Source organism: Chiloscyllium punctatum, chromosome 10 (genome assembly GCF_047496795.1).
Source record: "Chiloscyllium punctatum isolate Juve2018m chromosome 10, sChiPun1.3, whole genome shotgun sequence".
Lineage (NCBI taxonomy): Eukaryota > Metazoa > Chordata > Chondrichthyes > Orectolobiformes > Hemiscylliidae > Chiloscyllium > Chiloscyllium punctatum.
Genome location: NC_092748.1, coordinates 81,510,023 through 81,534,352, shown reverse-complemented (window position 1 = coordinate 81,534,352; position 24,330 = coordinate 81,510,023). Strand labels below are relative to the sequence as shown.

At 40.8% G+C, this 24,330-nt stretch overlaps 1 protein-coding gene and 1 pseudogene across 10 annotated transcripts in view; one reads left to right on the top strand and one right to left on the bottom strand.

Annotated features, from left to right (window-relative positions):
* The window catches only part of nckap5l (NCK-associated protein 5-like), a 753,060-nt gene that overhangs the window by 529,217 nt on the left and 199,513 nt on the right, over positions 1-24,330 (top strand). The gene's annotated exons all lie outside the window — the stretch shown is intronic.
* Positions 6,537-7,459, bottom strand: LOC140481743 (DCN1-like protein 3; annotated as a pseudogene).

The window sequence follows — 24,330 nt, the reverse complement described above, 5'->3', positions numbered from 1 at the left end:
ATCGGAAGACTATTAAACACAAGTCTGAATCCATGCACAAATGGACAAGTGTAGCGACACCCTATCTGCATCTAGGCTGGAAGCAACTAATTCTCCATATACCATGGGCCTTTAACATTAAAGAAGCATAGTGGTGTGCACCAAAGCTGACCAGTTTGGTCTGTTGTACTTGTTTTGGCTCTTTACTAGATAATTCAAAAATAATTCTAATGTCTTGCACTCTTCCAATCTCAATATTCTTCTGCTTCAAATATTGATTCTTCATTCTTCAAATGAAACATTCCTCTTGTGGAACGGTTTCTTCTTTCCTCTTCTTTGTTGCCTTGTTTTTAAAGCAGAAGCCCAGGATGTGACTCAGTTGCTGGGTACTGTTGTCATGGTAGCAGCAGTTTCTCTGTTAGTGAAATCTGAAGGAGGAATTTGCTGTTAGTGACTGTAAATTCATTTCCATAGTGCAAGATGTCATACATATTTTAATTTGTGTAACTGCACAATAAAGTTAACACACCTAGGTCACTGCTTCCAGTTTTTCTTCAGTGCGACCCCATTTTAACACTTGAAAATTAATATGACCCGAGATGTTAGCAGAAACAAAACAGCAGATTAGCATTCAGTATTTGGGCCCCTTTTATGGCACACTGATAGTGTCTCTACCCCCCTGGATCGAAAGGCCTGGGTTCAGGTCCCACCTGCCCCAGAGGTATGTAATACCATCTCTGAGCAGGCTGATTAGAAAAATAGATTAGCTATTGTATAGACCAATATATATTGCATCATATAATTCCAAAAATCTATATTTAAAGTGCACTGTAAAAATGTTATTTGCTTATGCACTTGTGTAGGTTTTAACCAAGCTTGCGAAACGTTTCAGAGAACACCTCTGGGACACCCGGACCAACCAACCCAACCACCCCAACCACCCCATGGCTCAATACTTCAACTCCCCCTCCCACTCCACCAAGGACATGCAGGTCCTTGGACTCCTCCATTGCCAGACCATTGCAACACGACAGTTCGAGGAAGAACACCTCATCTTCCACCTAGGAACCCTCCAACCACAAGGGATGAACTCAGGTTTCTCCAGTTTCCTCATTTCCCTTCCCCCCACCTTGTCTCAGTCAAATCCCTCGAACTCAGCACCGCCTTCCTAACCTGCAATCTTCTTCCTGACCTCTCTGCCCCCATCCCCACTCCGCCTATCACCCTTACCTTGACCTCCTTCCACCTATCACATTTCCAACGCCCCTCCCCCAAGTCCCTCCTCCCTACCTTTTATCTTAGCCTGCTGGACACACTTTCCTCATTCCTGAAGAAGGGCTCATGCCCGAAACGTCGATTCTCCTGCTCCTTGGATGCTGCCTGACCTGCTGCGCTTTTCCAGCAACACATTTTCAGCATTTATAAAAACTACAAAGAGCAGAGGTCCAAGAACACACCCCTACGGGACCCCACTCAACACTGACCTCCAGGCAGAATACTTTCCATCTACAACCACTCTCTGCCTTTTGTCAGCCAACCAATTTTGAATCCAGATTCGTGACTTTATGAATGAGCCTACCATGGGGAACCTTATCAAATGCCTTGCTGAAGTCCATATACACCACATCCACTGCTCGATTTTCGTTGACCTGTCTTGTCACCTCCTCAAAGAACTCAATAAGATTTGTTAGGCATTACCTGCCCCTCACAAGGCCATGCTGACTGCCTTTAATCACACTATGCTTTTCCAAGTAGTCATAAATCCTATTCCTCAGAATTCTTTCCAAAACTTTGATGACCACAGATGTAAGACTGACTGGTCTGTAATTGTCTGGGATTTCCCTATTATCCTTCTTGAAAAGAGGAACAACATTCACCTCCTTCCAATCCTCCAGTGTGACTCCCATGAAGAGTGAGGAGGCATGGGCTTAGCAAACTCCTTTCTCACTTCCTAGAGCAGTCTAGGATAAATCTGGTCTTGCCCTGGGACTTAGCAATGTTAATGTTTGCCAAAATTTCCAGATAGCGCTGTTGCCTCCCTGTTTCAGGGTTTCAGGACATGGACTCTGGACTGGAGAGGAACTTGCAATGGAGGGGAGAATCTGGCTATCATTGTTGAACGAGGCAAGAGGTTCTACATAGCTAGTATGAGGCAGTAAGAAACCCAATTAATAATCCAGGGATTGTTACCTTTTGAGGTTATTACCTGCGCCACATGAAAATTGGCATGCAGTTAACAAGGTTAGAGAGATGAAGGCATGTCTGAAAGACTGGTGTGTGAGAGGTAGGTTATAGTTTGTGGGACATTGGTACCAATACTGGGTGCCACAAAGCTGGTCCTTTTTTGTAAAAGCTGTTCCTTTTCTCAAGGATACTGTGTGTTTTGTTCAGAGGGGTCGTAAAACACTCCGGGCTGTGAAATGGCTGGGTTTGGTACAGAGATAAAAGGGCATTGAGAGGCCTTTTTGTTTATACGTAAACAGATGAGACTTTAAGCCAAAGCTTTTATGTTTAGAAGTGACCTGGATAATGAAAGGGTAGTGGCCAGTCTTGGAGACAGAAGTTAAGTGAGGAGTTCAACTGTGGGCTGTGTGGAAACGGGCTGCTAAACTCTCTCTTCTTCTACCCTTTTAACTTCGAGCTGTAAGCCTTTGTTTCATTTTTACTGTGATTAAGGGGGTCTGCTTATTTGGACTGTTGTGTATATTTGGAACAGCATAATTAAGTCTCGTTTGGATAGACTGATTTCTGTTGAGGTACTTTATTCTGTTCTTTGTGTTTCATTGTGTAATTTTGTGAATAAATTTCTGTCTGTTTTAAAACCTGGTAGTCAAACTAGCTAACTTAATCTGGATAATTTTTATTGTACACCTCCCAAAACAAATTGCAAAGTCATGGTCTGAGCTGCTTGCTTAAGAATGTTTTGAGTGGTCTGGGCCTAGTCCATAACAGATTGGGGGATCTTTGCAGGATTTTAAACAGCAAGTGGTCAGTGTTAGTGCCTTTATTTCGGGTGTTGATTTGGTTGGGTAGACAAAGCTTGCGATAGTAATGGCTTTTTCAGTTGCTAAAACTTTTCTGGAAGTAAACGTGGTGACTTTGGAAGTTTGGCAAAAGATGAATAAGATCAAAGCTGCAGGAATAAGCAGGTAACTGGGATTGGAGCTTCCTCCTTCTGTGAGGAAAGGAGAGATAATTACAGCAGTAGCTCAGCATTTAAATTTGTTGGAGAAACCATCAGAATCTGTAGAGATGGCAAAACTTCAACTGCAAATGAAGCAGCTTAAGTTAGAGGCAAGAGATAGAAAAGGCAGCAGAAATGAAACAGTTTGAGTTACAGTTAAAAGCAGAAGAGAAAGAAAAAGAACGAAGGGCTTTAGCAGATGAGAAAGAAAAAGGGAGAGAGTTTGAACTTCAGAAAGTGACACTTAAAAAGGAAAGTCAGCTTAAAAGGATGGAGATGAAGGCTGAAAGAAAGTCTAATGAGGAGGAAAGTGGGGATGAGCAAACCCATGGTGGACAAACGCCCGATGAGAAACTGTTTAAGTGTGTGCAAGCATTGTCTATGTTTGATGAGAAGGCTGTGGAAGCCTTTTTCATCACATTCGAAAAAGTGGCAAAACAGATGCAGTGGATAGTGACCATGTGGGTTTGTGGATCCAAACAAAACTTGTAGGTAGGGTAGTAAGGTCTTCGCATCACTATCAGAGGAGGTATCTGGGGAATATGAGGAGGTGAAAAAAGCCATCTTAAGTGCATATGAGCTTGTACCAGAAGCCTATAGGCAATGTTTCAGGAATCTAAGGAAGCACCCTGGTCAAACCTACATTGAGTTTGAAAGTAATTTTGATAGATGGATAAGAGCTGTAAAACAAAACAAGTCTATGATGCCCTTAGAGAGGTTATTATTTTGGAGGAATTCAAAAAATCACTGCCTGAAGTAGTGTGAACTCATGTGGAAGAGCAGAGAGTTAAAAAGGCAAAATTAGCAGCTGAAGTGGCTGATGATTATGAGCTGGTCCATAAAACACGGTTTGGCTTCCAGAATCAATTCCAGTCCGTGAGGGATAGAAATTGGGGCAAAGAGAAATCCTTAAATGGAAAGGGAAAGGTAGATCTCAGTGAAGATCATAAGGCGAACTTACCGCAGGGTCAAAAGGAAACCGTTGTGGAGGACAAAGAAGTTTAAAAAGTTCCGGTGTTTTCACTGTAATAAAGTGGGCCAGTGTTGGTGGGCTAGGAGAAAGCCAGATGTTGCAAAACCAGACAAGCCTGGGAGTTTTGTTGGACTAGTAACAAGAAGTATAAGGCAAGTTAGACCACTGCCTCAGAGTGTACAAGACGCTCAGAGATCGGTTAAGGAGGAAGCGTGAGATCTGCTTAAAGAATATACATGCAAGGGTAAAGTTTATTCACATAAGCCAGGAGTAGCAGGTAAAGAGGTTACAATATTAAGGGATACAGGATCCCCTCAGTCTGTAATGCTGAAGGATGAGGAGATATGTACTTCTGAGGGACTATTGCCAGAAAAGGTACTGGTAATAGGAATTCATGGTGAGACAAAAAGCGCTCAATTATGTAAAGTGAGGCTAGAGTGTCCAGAGAAGAATGGAGAATTTGTGGTAGGAGCACTGGACAAACTCTCAATTCCAGGGATACAATTTGTCCTTGCAAAGGATATATTTGATTCAGTGGTAGGTGTGCTGCCTACTCTAGTTGAAAGCCAGTGGAGACGCAGGCAACTGAAGAAATGAAGAACGTTTATTCAGGAATTTTCCCAGATTGTGTAGTAACAAGATCATAGAGGCACAAGTTGAACAGGACAGATCAAAAGGCACAGATAAGGAAACTGACATAGCTTTATCAGGGACTTTTTTTTTATCAGATAAGTGGGACAGAGCAGGAACAAATAGGGTAAACATGCAAGTACCTTTAGCTCTGCTAAGCTGATTAACCAACAGCAGAAAGATGAGAATTTAAAACAGTTATATCAAGTGGCATATACAGAGAAAGAGAGTGAATGCATCCCTATGTGTTATTACTTAACAAATGATGTCTTAATGAGAAAGTTTGTGAGAAGATTTGTAGCTCGGGTGCTCGTTGTTGTGGTTCTGTTCACCGAGCTGGGAATTTGTGTTGCAGACGTTTCGTCCCCTGTCTAGGTGACATCCTCAGTGCTTGGGAGCCTCCTGTGAAGCGTTTCTGTGATGTTTCCTCCGGCATTTATAGTGATTTGTACCTGCCTCTTCCTGTTGTCAGTTCCAGCTGTCCGCTGCAGTGGCTGGTATATTGGGTCCCAGGTCGATGTGCTTATTGACTGAATCTGTGGATGAGTGCCATACCTCTAGGCCAATTCACCTAACCTGCACATCTTTGGACTGTGGGTGGAAACTGAAGCACCTGGAGGAAACCCACACAGACACGGGGAGAATGTGCAAATCTACACAGACGGTTAGAACATAGAACAGTACAGCACAAAGCAGACCCTTCAGCCCACGATATTGTGCCGACCATTGATCCTCATGTATGCACCCTCAAATTTCTGTGACCATATGCACGTCCAGCAGTCTCTTAAATGTCCCCAATGACCTTGCTTCCACAACTGCTGCTGGCAACGCATTCCATGCTCTCACAACTCTGTGTAAAGAACCCGCCTCTGACATCCCCTCTATACTTTCCCCCAACCAGCTTAAAACTATGACCCCTCGTGTTAGCCATTTCTGCCCTGGAACTAGTTTTGGTTAATGTCATCATGTGTGCAAACCAGTGGCACTATCTCAATTGTAACAATGGATTGTAAACTTAATGAGCTGAAACACAATGCTTTTGGCTAAAGATTCCAAATCACTGTGATTTTATTTCGGGGTGGGGGTGGGGGGGGAAGGAGCTTTGAAAGAACCCAGGTGCTTATCAAGTGCACAAGAAAACAAACTTTACAGATGTGAGTGTACATGTACTGCAAACCCTGGTACCAGTACAGCATACAGCGTACATACAACAGCACAGTGCTAACCCAGCTACCAGCTCAATGTACTGAAAAACTGCATGGCTGCTTGAAGAACTGCAGAAGTCCTGCAACTTTGAACGCCACAGCACCTCTCCAATTCTTGATCAGTAAACTGGTAAATGTTTAATACTGTCTTTCATTTTATACTGTTTCCACAGCTACACACAGCATCATACACAGCAGCAGCTGCCACCCCTCCCTCGCTCATTCGTTCACTTTGTCAAAATGAGCTCTGGCACTACTCGCCTTTTTAAACCAAGGAATTTCATGAAACACCACAATTATAGAAGCAAAGACAAAACTCTGCAGTAATGATGTCAAACTACTTCACACCAGTAGTATTCAAAGGCTGAAACGGATGCTGCTATTGTTAGGGCAACTAGTGAATTACTGCATACTTTTGTAAACAAGCATTTTAAAAAAAGGTATTACCCAATTGCTTAAAAAGTGCCTATAAATTATTACAGCATCTTGGAGCCCTTTTAGCAACAAGGCAATTGAGGGTGGTGAGGAGCAGTAAACTACATACGCTGTCAGTTTCTGTTATTGCTCACTTCTCCTCATCTGTTACTTGGTAGTCTGTAGCAATTTGTCCGAACATTTCCACATTTGCAGCCTCTGTAACTAAGTGTAACGGTTCTTCAGCCAGCCCTTCTTTCCTTCGCCTCTCCATTTCCCACTCTACAAATATGTCAAACAGGCTTGGCCAGGCCTCATCTTCGCTGTAGTTTGTAAGATCGGGACCTATCACCTGAATAAAATTCAAGAACATATTCCACGTATCTCGAGAGATTCCCTTTATTCTGGGTGGGTTTTCAGTTAAGAAGCTCAGCCACTGGTCCAAGGTGAAAGGTACGTTCTGTGTGAACAGATTTCCAAAGAGCGACAGCTATTTCCCTCCATAACGATTGCTGACCTTCCTCAGAGTCCAGCCCAAACTGAAATGTAAATCTTCATTCATAAGGCTTGGGAATCTGGCACGGATTCCATCAATAGTGTCTGCATTTAATGCCTTGCACCCCTCAACAAACTCTTTCCTGGTAAACTTGCACATAGTCGCTGCTTGAACTTTCCACGCTAACAACAACACTATGAACTCAGTAGGATCCACAAAAAGGTCATTGCAAAACCACTCCATGCCCTCTTCTAAGATGGCATCCTCATGAGCATCTTGATACCTGCTAAACTACTCTTCCGCACGCTTAAGAGAGAACTCCTCATGACATGAAAACGATTCTTCTTTTTTACTGTCTCCAGAGTGAGCGAGTTGGGGCTGGGGTTGATTCCACTACATCAGTTTTCTTTGTTCCATTGGCAAGTATATCACCAGAAGCTTTTGCACACATCGAGCTAAATTCTTCACCAGGGCTGGCAGTTTTCTTAACATGTGATTTGCTCCCAGATTCTTTATCTCCAGTTTTACTGCCCAGAGATGAAGGGGGGGTTTCTGCACTTGGTGACACACTGGCCCATGTTTCTCAACTGCAGCTCTAAAGCAGTCCCCTCCCAGTGACACTCCGTTGCTGCTCCTGCTGCTCCATACACTTCAACTTGGCATCAGGAATGCTGTTTACAAAGAAAAGAAACAAATGAAGCAGTTACAGATGGCCCAAGGTGGGAATTGAACCTGGGTCCCCAGTGCTGTGAGACAACAGTGTTACCCACTGAGCCACTGTGTCACCCTTTTGAAGTGAGGAAAAAACAGGCTAAAATACAAAGACATTTTTACTGGCTTGGACTACACAAGGACATTGTTGAATTTTGCCAGACATGTCACACATGTCAGCTAATTACAGGCCATAATAAAACTTGCACCTTTTAATACATATTCCAGCTTTTGAGGAACCTTTCATAAGAGCCTTGATTGATTGTGTAGGTTCCCTACCTCAAACAAAAAGTGGGAATAAGTATTTATTAACAAGAATGGATGTGTCGTCTAGATTTCCAGACCCAGTACCGTTACGCATTATCACAGCAAAAAGGATTGTAGAAGAATTACTCAATTTGTTTACTAGATAAAGATTGCTGATAAAGACCCAGTCTGAGCAAGGATCAAACTTCACATCCAACCTATTCAAGGAGGTTATGGATAGCTTGGGAATAAAGCAATTCAACTCTACTGCGTACCATCCAGAATTGCAGGGAGCGCTAGAAAGGTGGCATAAAACACTAAAGACCATGTTGAGGGCTTATTGTCAAGATTATCTAGATGATTGGGATAAGGGAGTTCCGTTTGTACTTTTTACAATTAGAGATGCAACAAATGAATCAACAAAATTCAGTCCATTTGACTTAATTTTTGGGCATGAAGTAAGAGGACTGTTAAAATTGATTAAGGAGAAATGAGTAAGTCTGAATTCAGAGACCACCCATTTGGACTATGTGTCAAACTTTAGAGATCGATTAAATAGAGCTAGAGAGTTGGGTCGACAGCATTTAAAAGTATCACAGCATACAATGAAATGGGAAGCGGTCAAGAAATCACAAAATTTGCAATTTTGCAATTGAGGATAAGGTAAGTGTTACTTCCACTAACAGGACACCCTCTTAAAGCCAGTTAAGTAGACCATATCAAATCAAGAGGAAATTGAGTGAGGTGAACTACTTGATAAGGACTCCAGACAGGAAGAAATCTCAGAGTGTGTCATGTGAATATGCTCAAAGGGTATTTTGGCAGGGAAGGAAAGCAAGAGGAGAAGGTGTTAATAACTACAGCACAGAACGAATAACCAGGTTTAGAGGATTCTGAATTGGACATTCCTCAAATCAAATTGGACAAAGAGGAACTTGTCAAAAATTGGGATAAATTATTGAGTTACCTTCACAAGAAAATCAAAGTGACCTGAAAGAGTTATTTTTAATCAGATGGGGAGATATGCATAAATGAACAGGGAAGTACTAACCTAATTGTGCATAACGTAGATATAGGAGATGCTGTTTCGATTAAGCAAATCCTTATAGACACAAACATCTAAAGTTGGCACAAATTCAGAAGGAGATAGAGTGCATGCTCCAAGATGGCATAATCGAAGTGAGTTACAGTGACTGGAGCTCACCCATAGTCATGGTGCCAAAGCCAGCTAGTACCCAACGGTTATGTGTGGACTATGGCAAAGTCAGTGCCGTTACAAAGACTGATGCATGTCCAATTCCATGGTTGGAGGACTGTGTCGAAAAGGTGGGACAAGCAACTTACATTTCTGAGTTGGACTTACTCAGAGGCTACTGGCAGATACCTCTGTCAGAGAGAGCAAAGGCAATTTCAACTTTCATTATGCCAAATAGACTATATCATATAAAAATCATGCCATTTGGTATGAAAAACACTCTGGCCACATTTCAGAGATTGACTAATAAGGTCATTGCTAGATTACCCAACTATGTTGTTTACATTGATGATCTGGTAATTTTAGTCACTCATGGAAGGAACATTTACAGCATTTATCGGACTTGTTCAATTGACTGTGGAAGGGAGGCTTGGTGGTAAATCTAGCTAAAAGTGAATTTGCCAAAGCTCAAGTCACCTTCCTGGGCCATGTTATTGGACACAGACAAATGGTCCCACAGGATGCAAAAACGAAAGTAATTGGGGAATTTCCCCTACTGTTGAAGAAAGAAACAGAACTATGGTTCCTGGGATTGAGTGGATTTTACTCAATGTTTGTGCTAAATTTTAGCAGTATGGCTGCTTCACTCACTGAATTGTTAAAAAAAGGGCAAGAGGTTTCAGTGGACAGCCAACTGTGTTAACCCATTGCCCCAGTATTAGCCACACCTAATTACACGAAGCTATCAATGCCTGTGATGTAGGCGTTGGTGCAGTGCTCCTGCAGGAAGATGATGAGGGAATAGAAAGACCCATCGGGTATTTTTCCAGGAAGTTGAATGTTCATCAACAGAAATATTCATTGGTAGAGAAAGAGTCTTTGAGCTTGGTGTTGGCATTACAACATTTCAGTGTTTATATTACCAGCAATGCATCTGAGACAATCATATACACTGATCATAACCCATTGACATTTGTGGAAAAATTTAAGGACAAAAGTGCCAGACTGTTTCGATGGAGCATGATGTTGCAGCCATTCAGTTTGACAATTGTGCATGTGGCAGATTGTGAAAAAGTGATTGTCGATGTGTTATCGAGACTCGAATGCGATACGGAGGCTTTCGGTGGCAAGTGTGCCACGGCCTAAATTCACATGTGGTTGTACATGTTTGCATGTGTACAGTTAGTATAGTGTATATGCGAGTTTTAGACTCCTAACCAGTTTGTTTTTGAAGGGTTTTAAAAATGAATCCATCTTTTTATATTGATGGTTAAATTTTTAAGAGGGATGTGTCACAAAGCTGGTCCTTTTTTTCTAAAAGCTGTTCCTTTTCTCAAGGATACTGTGTCCTTTATTTTTTTCAGAGAGGTCATAAAACACTCCGGGCTGTGAAATGGCTGGGTTTGGTACAGAGATAAAAGGGCATTGAAAGGTCTTTTTGTTTATACATAAACAGATGAGACTTTAGGCCAAAACTTTTATGTTTAGAAGTGACCTGTATAATGAAAAGGGGAGTGGTCAGTCCTGAAAACTGAAGTTAAGTGAGGAGTTCAGCTGTGGACTGTGTGAAGAAAAGTTAAACTCTCTTCTTCTGCCTGTCTAACTTTCACCTATTGTTCCATTTTTACTGTGTTTTAAGGGGTTTGCTTATTGGGACTGTTGTGTGTATTTGGAACAGCATAATTAAGTCTAGTTTGGATAGACTGAGTTCTGTAGGCGTTCTATATTCTGTTCTTTGTGTTTCCTTGTGTAATTTTATGAATAAATCTTTGTCTGCTTTAAAACCTAGTTGTCAACCCACTGTACACTTACTGAAAAAAATTACACAGTTATGGTCTGGCTGCTTGCTTAAGAATGTTTTGAGTGGTTTGGCCTAGTCCATAACACTGGGTCAGTGTGATCTGTACCTTTTGGGATAATCTACACCTGAATTGTAATGGGGCTGGTGTTCTTGTGAATCACGTAACAAGGGAAGTAGAGCAGGTTTTAAACTAAGCAATGGGGACAAGGGCCCCAATATGGGAACAAAAACAAAGAACTGCAGAAGCACAAACAGAAAGTGCTGGAGAAAGTCAGTAAGTCTAGCAGTACCTGCAGAGAGAGAAACAGAGTTAACGTTTTGAGTCCAGTAACCCTTTATTGGAAATATTGACTCAAATTTCAAAGATTGTGGTAAATCAGTGTGGGGAAAATGTGAAAGAAGAAAGAATTACTATGGGAATTGTTAAACAGACAAAGAACAGGAAGGGAGAGAGAGTGCAGATCTAAGAGCAAATCAACAGAAGACTAATAGTTCCAAAAATTATCAAAGGACAAAACCTAAGGCATAATAGCATTCAAACAAAACAGATGAACCAGGAGTACAAATTGAGATAAATTACTACTGTCTAGTATCCATAACCAAGACATGATTGCAGGATAACATAGATTGGGACCAGAATATTGAAGGGTATGTGACATTTAGGAAGTAGTGGGGTGTAAAAAAGTGATGGAGGAATGGTTGTGTTTATTAACAATGAATAGAGAGTAGTGACCTAACTTCAGGTAGCTATGATATATAAGTAACGAGGTAAAAACAATGACTGCAGATGCTGGAAACCAGATTCTGGATTAGTGGTGCTGGAAGAGCACAGCAGTTCAGACAGCATCCAAGTAGCTTCGAAATCGACGTTTCGGGCAAAAGCCCTTAATCAAGAATGTGATATAGAAGTAGTCTGTGTGGGGTTGAGGAATGACAAAGACAAGAGGTCACTTGTGGGAGTTGTATCCAGGCCCCCAGAAATAACCACATGGTAAGACAGGGTAATAGGGGAGTATGACTAGGAGCTTGTCAAAAGGCTATAATAATTATCATTGAAGCTTTTAACCTACACACAGAGTGGGAAAATCAGATGAGAAAAGTAGTCTTGATGAGGCATTCCTTGAACATTTCTGGAATAATTTCTGACACCAATCAGACCATATTAGGACCTGGTTATGATCAATGAAATGGGATTGACTATGAACCTCATAGTGAAGACACCCATGGGCAGCTGTGATCAGTGCATGATTGAAATTTATATATTGCTTAAGGGAGGTAAGTGTGGATCAAAGACTGTGGTTTTGAACTTAGACAAGGCCAATTGTTAAGGCATGAAAGCAAAGCTATTGAAAGTGAACTGACAATTTAGGGAAAGGAAGAGGTCAATAGAAATGCAGTAGCAAACATTTAAGGGGATATTACAGAAGGGGGAGAATCAATACATTAAGAAAATAAGAAAAATTGAAAGGAATGGATCCGTCTTCCAAGGCTAACTGAAAAAGTCAAGGTCAAATCAAACTCAAAATAGAAGACACAGCAGTGAATCTGCATAGTTACTGCCTTTGCTGTATCTCTGGACATCGGAGTGCACCTAGGAAAAATTAACAAACAGTGACGTTCACAGGTAACCTTGGAGGAAGCTGTGTGGGAGAGCTCACAGCACAGGAACAGATAAGTGCATAGTTTTTATGTGTAACCTTGTAGTAATGAGAGAGTGGGTTCTTTCTTTTTTATGTGTTTTATTGAGATCTTTTTCTTGATTAAATTTAAAAAATATAAACCATAAGTATTAAGTTAGCCTAGAACATATTTTTATATAGCAAGAAGACATTGCTATTTTCTGGGTCTGTGGTTTGTGAAGGAGCAAAGATGGCCAGTGATGTGCTCTTCCTGTTGGATGTGGGAGTGTAGGAAGAGTTTTCATGTTACTGATGATGATGTCTGCAAGAAGAGTCTTTGATTGTGAATCCTATCAGGTCGAATGGATCAATTGGAGTGACAGAGGCACTGAGGAATTCACAAGAGCAAGGGGATGTGATGGATGGTAGTTATAGGAAGGGAGAAAAAATGCACATACAGTCACATAGATAGGTTAACTCCAGGAAAGCTAGGAGGGGTAGTAGACAGATAGTGCAGGAGTCTCCTGTGTCTATCCCCATCTGAAAGAGGTATGCTGTTTTGGAAAATACAGGGGATGATGGGCCCTCAGGGGAATGTAGCATGAACAGCCAAGTTTCTGGTACTGAGAATGGCTCTAGTGTTATGAAGAGTATGTCAAGTTCCAAGCGATGGATTGTGATAGGGGACTCTCTAGTCAGAAGCACAGACAGATGTGACCAGCAGCGAAAAATCAGTATTTTGTGTTGCCTCCCTGGTGCCAAGATCAAGGATATCTCAGAGAGGGTGCAGAATGTTCTCAAAGGGGAGAGGGCCAGCAGGAGGTCATTGTACAAATTGGAACTAACAACAGAGGAAGGGAAAAGGATGGGATTCTGAAGGGAGAATTAAGAAAGTTGGCCGGAATTTAAAAAGGAGGTACTCGAGGATAATAATATCTGGATTACCTCCTGTGCTACGGGGTAGTGAGGGTAGGAATAAGAGGATAGAGCAGTGAATGAGTGGCTGAGGAACTGGTGTATGAGAGAGGGATTCACATTTTTGGATCATTGGGATCTCTTCTGAGGTAGAAGTGACCTATACAAGAAGGACCTGAATTGGAAGGGGTCTAATATACTGGCAGGGAGTTTTGCTAGAGCTGCTGGGGAGGATTTAAATTGGTAAGATGGGGAGGTGGGACCCAGAGAAAAAAACAAGAAAAGAGATCAATCTGACACTGGTACAGTTGGGAAAAGGAGTGAGTCAAACAGTCAGGGCAAGTAGGATCAAGGCAGAGAACAAGGTAGGACTGATGTATTAAACTGCATTTATTTCAATGCAAGAGGCTTAATAGGGAAGGCAGATGAACTCAGGGCATGGCTAGGAACATGGGACTGGGATATCATAGCAATTACAGAAACATGGCTCAGGGATGGACAGGACTGGCAGCTTAATGTTCCAGGATACAGATGCTACAGGAAGGATAGAGAGGGAGGCAAGAGAGGAGAGGGAGTGGCATTTTTGATAAGAGATAGCATTACCACTGCACTGAGGGAGGATAATCCCGGAAATACATCCAACCAAGTTATTTGGGTGGAAACTGAGAAATAAGAAAGGGATGATCACCTTATTGTGATTGTATTATAGACCTCTCCAACAGTCAGCAGGAAATTGAAAAACAAATCTGAAATGAGATTTCAGTTATCTTTAAGAATAATAGGGTGGTTATGGTAGGGGATTTTAACTTTCCAAACATAGACTGCGACTGCCATAGTGTTAAGGATTTAGGTGGAGAGGAATTTGTAAAGTGTGTACAAGACAATTTTCTGATTCAGGATGTGGATGTACCTACTCTAGAAGCTGCAAAACTTGACCTATTCTTGGGAAATAAGGCAGGGCAGATCACTGAGGTGTCAGTTAGGAAGCACTTTGGGGCCAGCGGCTATCATTTTTAGTTTAAAGTAGTGATGGAAAAGGATAGACCGTATTTAAAAGGTTAAAGTTCTAAATTGGAAGATGGACAATTTTGATGGTATTAGGCAAGAACTTTCAAAAACTGATTGGAGACAGATGTTCACAGATAAAGGGACGGCTCGAAAATGGGGAGCCTTCAAAAATGAAAAACATGAGTTCAGAGACAGTGTCTTCCTACTAAGGTGAAAGGCAAGGCTGGTAGGTGTACGGAATGCAGGATGACTTGAGAAATTTGAGGTTTTGGTTAAGAAAATGAGGGAAGCATATATCAGATACAGACAGGAGCGATCGAGTGAATCCATAGAAGAATATAAAGGCTGTAGGAATATACTTAAGACGGAAATCAGGAGGGCAAAACAAGGACAAGAGATAGCTTTGGCAAATAAGGTTAAGGGGAATCCAGAGGGATTTTGTAAATACATTTAAGGACAAAAGGGTAACTCTGGAGAGAATAGGTCCCCTTAAAGATCAGCAAGGCAGCCTATGTATGGAGCCGCAGGAGATGGGAGAGATTCTAAACAAGCATTTTGCATCAGTGTTTACTGTGGAGGAGGCTATGGAAGATATCCAATGTGGGGAAATTAGATTAGATTCCCTACAGTGTGGAAACAGGCCATTTGGCCCACCTAATCCTTCGAAGAGTAACCCACCTAGATCCATTCCCCTACATTTAACCCTGAGTAATGCACCTAACACTGGGCAATTTAGCATGGCCAATTCACCTGACCTGCGCATCTTTGATTTGTTGGAGGAAACCGGAGCAAACCCACACAGATACTGTCCCAGGGTGGAATCACACCTGCGTCCCTGGTGCTGTGAGGCAGCAGTGCTAACCACTGAGCCATCGTGCCACCCAATAGGTGGTGAAATCTTGAAAAATGTCCATATTGCAGAGGAGAAGATACTGATGTCTTGAATTGCATAAAAGTGAATAAATCCACAGGGCCTGCTCAGCTGTACCTTAGAACTCTATGGGAAACTAGGGAAATGATTGTTGGACTCCTTGCTGAGATATTTGTATCATCGAAAGTCACAGGTGAGGTGTCGGAAGACTGGAGGTTGGCTAACGTGGTGCCACTATTTAAGAAAGGTGGTAAGGAAAAGTCAGGGAACTATAGACCAGTGGGCAAGTTGTTGGAGGGAATCCTGAGGGACAGGATTTACATGTATTTCGAAGGGCAAGGACTGATTAGGGACAGTCAGCATGGCTTTGTGTGTGGGAAATCAAGTGTCACGAACTTATTTGAGATCTTTGAAGTCATGAAGGGGATTAATAAGGACAGAACAGTGAATACGATCTATATGGACTACAGTGAGGCATTCGACAAGGTTCTTCATGGTCGACTGAATTGAATTTATTGCCATCTGTACCAAGGCCCAGTGAAAAGCTTTGTCTTGCAAGCAATGCAGGCAGATCATGTAGTTAAGTATCATAGATAGTAAATAATAGGTGAGCAGTGACAAAACAAAAACACAGGTACAGGTGGATGCTAAGAGTTTGTGAGTCCATTCAATATTCTAATAACAGTAGGGTAGAAACTGTTTTGAAACTGGCTGGTGTGCGTGTTCAGGCTTCTGTACCTTCTCCCCGATGGTAGAGATTGTAGAAAAGCATTGCTAGAGTGGGATGGATCTCTGAGAATGCTGGTGGCCTTTCCTTGACAGCAGGCCTGTTGGATGGATTCTGTAGATGGGAGGTTGGCCTTTGTGCTTGTTCATGCTGAGTTCACCACTCTCTGTAACCGTCTCCGATCTTGAATGGTACAGTTGCCATACTAGGTAGTGATACATCTAGACAGGATGCTCTCATTGGCGCACCTATATAAGTTGGTAAGGGTATTCGTCGTCATGCCAAATATTCTCAGCTGCCCGAGGAAGAAGAAACATTGTTGGGCCTTTGTAACCAATGCGTCCACATGAAGAGTCCAAGAAAACTTGTTGTAGATGACCACTCCCAGGAACTTGACACTCTCTACTCGTTCCACCTCTGAGATGTTAATGTAGCAAGGTTAGTTCTCATGGAATACAGGGAGAACTAGCCATTTAGATACAGAACTGGCTCAAAGGTAGAAGACTGGAGGCCTGTAGCCAGTGGGGTGCCACAAGGATCGGTGCTGGGTCCACTGCTTTTTGTACAAATGATATAGATGCAAACTTTGGAGGTAGAGTTATAAGTTCACAGATGACACCAAATTGGAGATGCAATGGACAGTGAAGAAGGTTACCTCAGATTACAACTGGAACTTGATCAGATGGGCCAATGAGCTGAGGAGTGGTAGGTGGAGTTTAATTTAGATAAATATGAGGTGCTGCATTTTGGAAAGGCAAATCAAAGCAGGACTTATACACTTAATGGGAAGGTCCTGGAGAGTGCTGCTGAACAAAAAGACCTTGAAGTGTCGGTTCATAGTTCCTTGAAAGTAGAGTCACAGGTAGATAAGATAGTGAAGAAGGTGTTTGGTATGCTTTCCTTTCTTGATCACAGTATTGAGTGTAAGAGTTGGGAGGTCATGTAGCGGCTGTACAGGACATTAATTAGGCTACTTTTAGAATACTGTCTGCAATTCTGGTCTTCCTCCTATCAGAAGCATGTTGTGAAACTTGAAAGGGTTCAAGAAAGATTTACAAGGATGTTGCCAGGGTTGGAGGGTTTAAGCTATACAGAGAGGCTGAATAGGCTGGGGCTGTTTTCCCAGGGGCATTGGAGGCTGAGGGATGACCTTATAAAGGTTTATAAAATCATGAAGAGATTAGATTGAATAAATAGGGCTTTTCCCAGGTTGGTAGAATCCAAAACTAGAGGGCATAGGTTCAAGGTGAGAGGGGAAAGATTTCAAAGGGATCTAAGGGGCAACTTTTTCACACAGAGAGTGGTGTCTCTACAGAAAAAGTGGTGGAGGCTGGTACAATTACAATATTTAAAAGTGTGGGAAAAAGATCTGCCACCCTGCTTACCCACAGCATGGCCACATAAACACAGAAGCTGGCCTGCAAAACATAGACCGAAACTACCCAGAGTGCCCCAGTCTTGGCCAAACAGGTTAACATAGAAACCAGACATGGCCACATTACTCCCAGACCAGAGAATACACTTCCTAAAACAGTTTTCATAATCAGCTCCCAGCCCAGATTAGTACTGCAGTCGCAACACTGTAAGGGCAGGCTCCTTTCCCATTGAAACCGATACCGCAGAAACAAAGAGGCAGTCCGAGAAACCCTGGAGGACTTCGCTCGCAGGAGGAACACAATGGACACACCTCAATGCCAGGAGAAGAGACAATGACACATACACATGCAGACGGGAAATACAATGAAGAATCCTCTAGAAGACATTCTCACCCACCCAGTGATTGGTGGAATCTCCTGTGTCAGTTACAAATGAATTGCTACTGCAGGATGCCTGATTAACTTCCATTCAGTTTTTCTTGTTTTAATCTCTTTACAATTTTCACCATTGTACTGTAACTACTTTACAATTATCACCTTTGTGTTGTTCCCCTATAAAGCATGCTTGCACCTTCTGTTCTGGAAAGAGCATTCTAGCCATCTGTGCAGAGAATCAGTTCTGTGTCAGCCAGGTCAATTTCTCTTCTGCAATATCACTTGGTTTAATTAAACTGCTTGTCAATTTCACCGCCATCCTCGTTTGTGGTCTCTTATTCATTGGACTCAATTTCTCTGACAAAAAGGCATCTGAATGGGTATCTGAATAGGAAGGGTTTAGAGGGATATGGGCCAAATTCTGGCAAATGAGAGTAGATCAGTTTAGGATATCTGGTTGGCATGGATGAGTTGGACCGCGGGGTCTGTTTCAATGCTGTACATGTCTATGACTCTAAAGGAAAAGTTTCTACAGATATTTACAAAAGATGAGCATTAAAGTAGGCATGGGTTCTATAAGAAATGAGTCTGGGGAATCAGATTCGGAGAATAAGAAGATGGCAGATGATTGAACAAATATTTTTGTCAGAAGATACAAGTCGCATCTGGAAAAGACTCATTATTGTAAGTCCAATTCAATCTAATCTCTTCGTGATTTTATAAACCTTTATAAGGTCACCCCTCAGCCTCCAGTGCCCCTGGGAAAACTGACCCAGCCTATTCAGCCTCTCCGCATAGCTGTAAATCAGTAATTGAAAGGTATGGAGGAACTCAAAATTATAATTACCAGGGAATTAGTACTGTTAAAATTGCTGGAACTAACAAATCCCCAGGGCCTGATGGATTTCAATCAAAGATCTTAAAGGAGTAATCAATGAGATAGGTGTTATCCCAGTTTATTTTCAAAAAAACACATTAGATCAGGGAAGGTTCCTTTAGATGGGAAACTTGCTAATGTAACTCTTTCATGCAGAAGTTAGAGGACAGGGGTTCAGGGGAGGCAAGGCAGGAAGCAGGAAACTACAGGCCAGTTAGCTTAACATCTGTCTTGGAGAAAGTGTTAGAAGCCATTATTAAAAAACTTACAATTGGACACTTGGATAACTTTGAGGTAATTGGGCAGAGACAACATTGTTTTTCCTTGTGTTTTATCAAAAGGAAATCATATTTAATTAATTTATAGAGTTCTTTGAAGAATTGACTTGTGCTATAGATGAAAGGAAACCAGTGGATGTTTTGTACTTAGATTTACAAAGGCATTTTGATAAATTGCCACATCATAGGTTATTGCAGAAAATAAAATCTCTTGGCTAACAGGAAGTAGGAATAATGGGTCTTTTTCAGGCTGGCAGGATGTCATGAGTGTTGTATCACAGTGGTTGGCACGAGGGCCTCAACTCTTCACAATTTAAATAAATGATTTGGATGAAGAGAAAGAAGATATCTGCTGATGATAAAGATAGGTAGGAAGGTGAGTTGTGAAGATCTGGCAAATCAAGGGCAATGTAGGAAAGTGTGAAATCGTCCTTTTTGGCAGAAAGAATAAAAAAGTATATCATCTAAATGATGAGAGGTTGCAGAGTTCTAAAATGCAGAGAGATTTGGATGTCCTGTGCATGAATCATGAAAGTTTAGTGAATAGTTACAATGTGTCATCAGGAAAGCTGATAGATTGCCAGGTTTTATTGCAAACAGAAGTAAATGCAGGACGAAGGAGATTATGCTTCAGTCATATAGGGCATTGGTGATGTTGTATCTGGAGGACTGTGTACAATACTGGTCACTGTACATTTGGACGGATGTTAGTGCATTGAAACTGGTTCAGAGAAGGTTTACTAAACTAATACTGTACCTGGAATGAGAGGATTGCCTCTTGAGGAAGGACGAGAATCTAGATTAGGGTCTTGTTTAAAAATGCTTCTTTCTCTGCCATATTTTGGAGCAGGAAACTGGTTTGAAACAAAAATAGGGATTGCTGGAAAAGCTCAGCAGGTCTAGCAGCATCTGTGGGGAAAAATCAGAATTAATATTTTGGGTAGTGTGACCCTTCCTCAGAACTGATTTGAAATTTGGTTGCAGTGTCCAGCTGTTTTAGTTGAAGTTATTTCTCTGAGTAATCTCATTGCAACTTGAAGGAAGATCTAAGTGACTGCAAACTTGTTTTCATTACGCAGACTGTTATATATTCAATTTATATGAATGCACAATCAATTTGCCACTCTTTTGCTCATGTTAGTGGCATCAATCAGAAACCACATGTTAAAAAACTCAACTTTAACTTGAACCTTAACATAATGTGAATGTGGCATAATTGTCATAAAAAGGTGCTTACCTCTGAAGAATAGAAAGTTGGACAAAATACCCAGCATATGTTGGTGATATCTGCAATATTTCTGTGGAACCAATGTGATAATTCCAAAAATATTTACTGTTGTATTGGAAATCCAAAAGTTGTATTGAAAATGAGCAAAATTACAATATGCAGAATTCCTTACAGAAGGATGATTTAACAACTATTTTCACTTATTGAGATTTTGATATCCCAGAAGCAAGCTGTAGCATTTGTGCAGAATTTTCATTTGTGCTGTGTCACCATTGCTGAAAATTCAATCACATTTAATATTTATTTTTAAATTGATACTTTTGCTTCATTTAACAGTCTGAAATGTTGGTCCACTAAGCTTTTGGTTTTGTTCTGGTCTGATTTATTGCAGACCAATCTGGCATGCTTTTCTGTGAAGCACCTTGGGATTTTATTCCACATTGAATCCTACAGCAAAACCTTGCATTTTAAAGTGTCAGACTTGGCAATTTACCTTCTCAACTAGTCTATTGTGTGTCCCTTCGGTCCACAAAATTTACTTGTTCTATTGTTCTCTGTTGAAGATAACATCAAATCTGGACTAAAAACTAACTTGAGCACTTATTCATAATGAAATTCAAAGCATAACTATATTTACCTATTTTGCATTTTAAAATGACATTTATTTTGTTTCAGTCTCTGCACAAATCTCATCAATACTATGAAGCCAAAACCTTTTTATTTGACATTATTGTTTGGAACCTCATGAACAGTCTCATCATAAATTTACAAAAAAAAATGTTCTCACCACTTAAATCCTTCATTAGATTTGTGTTCATTGCATAGGTTCTTTACCAGAAAAAATACAGACGTGTGTGCTTCTGTTTCAAAGGAGTACATTTTTCTTACTTTTTGTTGAACTTTGGTATGGTAGACATCCATCAACTTTTTATTACCTGGGACCTTTAATGAACTAAATTGGTTTGAAACTGACTTAAGATGGAACCAACGTAATTGAGTGATTTTTATGAAACCATCACTTAACAAACTAAAATGAATTAAAATCACCATTTCATCCAAGTATCATTTAATCACTCAAGTCTATATTTCTGGTTTGATTTAAACCCCTATGCATGTTTCATATATTGGCATTAAAGTAATTTACACATTACCAAGCTTGAAGATACAAGACATCAATTAAACAACTGTGATATCATGTTAAATCTAATATCTGAAGACTGTAAGGACACTGTTAAAGAAGAAAGCCAAATTTTCATTGTCATATTTATGCTTGACAGTTCCATTATTAAACTTTGGGTTTTGTGTGCAGGTGTGTGTGTATGTTAGATGTTGCATTTTATTACTTTGTAGTTATTAAGTAATGAAAGTGATCTTTTTTGAACTCAATAAGACCATGTCACTGTCTTCCTATTTGATTCTGGTCAACTAGTGAATTATATTTTAATTGGATAAAGCTGCTTATTAAAAAAAACTATAATATTTTTGCAGCCAACTTAGCTTTAAAAAAGGGGAACTAATTCATCCCTTGCTAACTGATCATAAAATCTTTGACATGAAGAATAACCTGTCATTTTTATCTATTCATGAAACCAAATAAAAGATCTTGACTTCCTATTTAAACATGACCATTGTCTCCCTATTTAGAATTGTTTTTAAGTCAGCTTTTAAAGAAAAGCACAGAGAAAAGGCCCACAAATATGTGACAACAAGTTGGAGATCTGAGCATCAAATGCCTTAAACTGGGTTCATGCAATAAATAGTCTTGCATTGTTCATCATTTTCCTACCCTGAGCCATGTTCTCCCCTCACACAACTAAAAGTAGATACACATGTTAATTGTATAAAAGTTGGAAAGAAAAGTTTGTTTTAAACAGCCTTCATCTAATTGCAGTGTTTAAAGGACATTGTTGCCTCTAAATATAACAATCATGAAGACAGTGAGTTATTACTCTTTCAGGAGAATTGAATTACTCATTTTGAAGTAGGTTCTCTTGGGATAGACTTGAGAAACCAATAACCTGAGCACACAAAAAGATGTATTAAAGTCATCTTGTGTCCATTATTCCAATTAATTTTTAGTATTTGTGTATTCTTTTCTTTGTTATTTTATCACAGTCAAGATACAAATAGGTTTGTTTACAAGTTTATCGTCACAAATTACTTTGTAGATTATAAATTAGTGCACATCTAGACTAAAAATATTCCACTAATGGAAACTAGATTGGTTTAAGATGCACAATAAAATATTTGAGCTGGGATTTCCTGGAACATACTGAAATAGCTGTTACACCAAAATTCACATTTTCTTTTGTACTAATCTTACATAGAACTGTAATGTACAGAAACTGTAAGGTACAGCTCTTCAGTACAGCATCGTAGCAAATTAAACCAATCCCTTCTGCCTGCCCTTGGTCCATATCCCTCCATCCCTTGTATATTCATGTGCTGATCTAAACATCCCTTAAGGGTCCTTAACGTATCTGTCTCCACTTCCCTGGCAGTGTATTCCAGACTCCTGCCATTCTCTGTGTAAAAGAAAAACAAGTTGCCCCTCACATCTTCTTGGAACTTTCCCCTCCTAGTGCATGCCTCCTAGTATTAGACATTTCAACTCTTAAGAAAAAGATTCTGACCATCAATTCTATCTATGCATCTCATAATTTTATAGACTTCTGTCAAGTCTCCCCTCAGCCTCCACAGTTCCAGAGAAGACAACCTGACTTCTTGTAGTATTTCCGTATAGCTTAGTCCCTCTAATCCAGACAGCATCCTAGTAAACCTCTTCTGCACCCCCTCCAAAGCCTCCACTTCCTTCCTGTAATGTGGTGACCAGAATTGAATGCAATATTCTAAGTGCAGCCTAACCAATGTCTTATAAAGTTGCAAAGTGACATGACATGGTGACTGTTGTATTCAGTTGCCTGACCAATAAAGGCAAGCATGCCATATGCCTCCTTCACCATCCTATCTACTTGAGTGACCAATTTCAGGGAGCTATGGATTTGAACCCCAAGATTCCTCTGTTCAGGGTCCTGGCATTAACTGTATACTTTTCCTTAATATCTGATTTCATAAAGTGCAGCACCTTACACTTAGCTGGATTGACCTCCATCTGCCATTTCTCCACCCATATCTGCAAGTGATCTATGTCCCACTGTGTCCTTTAACAACCTTCTATACTATCCATTTTCCTTTGATCTTTGTATCGTATGCAAACTTACTAACCCACCCATCTATATTTTCATCAAAATCATTTATATATATATATATATTTATATCACAAACAGCAGAGATTCCAGTACCAATCTCCTGTGGAGTACCACTAGTCATGGACCTCCAACCAGAAAATCACCCTTCCACCATTACCCTCTGTCTTCCAAGGGCAAGCCAATCCTGAATCCATGCAGCCAAGTTACCATGGATCCCATGCATTTTAATCTTCCAGATGAGTCTACCATGAAGGACTTTGTTGAAAGCCTTACTAAAATCCATGTAGACAACATCCACTGCTGTACCCTCATCAATCATCTTCATCACCTCTATGAAGAATTCAATTAAGTTAGTGATGACCTGCCCTGCACAATGTCATGCTAACTCTCCCTAATTAGGCCATGCTTTTCCAAATGCATGTAAATCCTATCCCTAAGAGTTGTCTCCATTAGCTTCCCAATCCCAATCTCTGGTCTATTGTTTCCTGGATTATCCCTATTTCTCTTCTTGAACTGAGGAACAACATTAACTACTCTCCAGTCCTCCAGTGGCTAGCAAGGATACAAAAATCTTGGTCAAGGCCACAGCAATCCCCTCTCTTGCCTTTCTCATTAACCTGGGGTAGATACCATCATGCCCTGGGGATTTATCATAATGTTCTTCAAGAACCCAACACCACTTCTTTCTTGAGTTCAAAATGCCCTGCCATATTAGCATGCTGCACACCAATCTCACTATCCTCCATATCTTTCTACTGGGTGAATGCCGATGCAAAGTCCTCATTTAGGATCTCTCCCATATCCTCTGCCTTCAAGCACAAGTGCCCTCCTTTTATCCTTGAGTGGCCTGACCTTCTCCCTAGTTAAAACCTGTGCCCACACCTCCTCCCTCACCTCTATCCAAGGCCCTAAAGGAGCCTTTCACATCCATCAAAGTTTCACCTGCACATCCACCAATATCATTTATTGTATTCGTTGCTCCCGATGTGGTCTCCTCTACATTGGGGAGACTG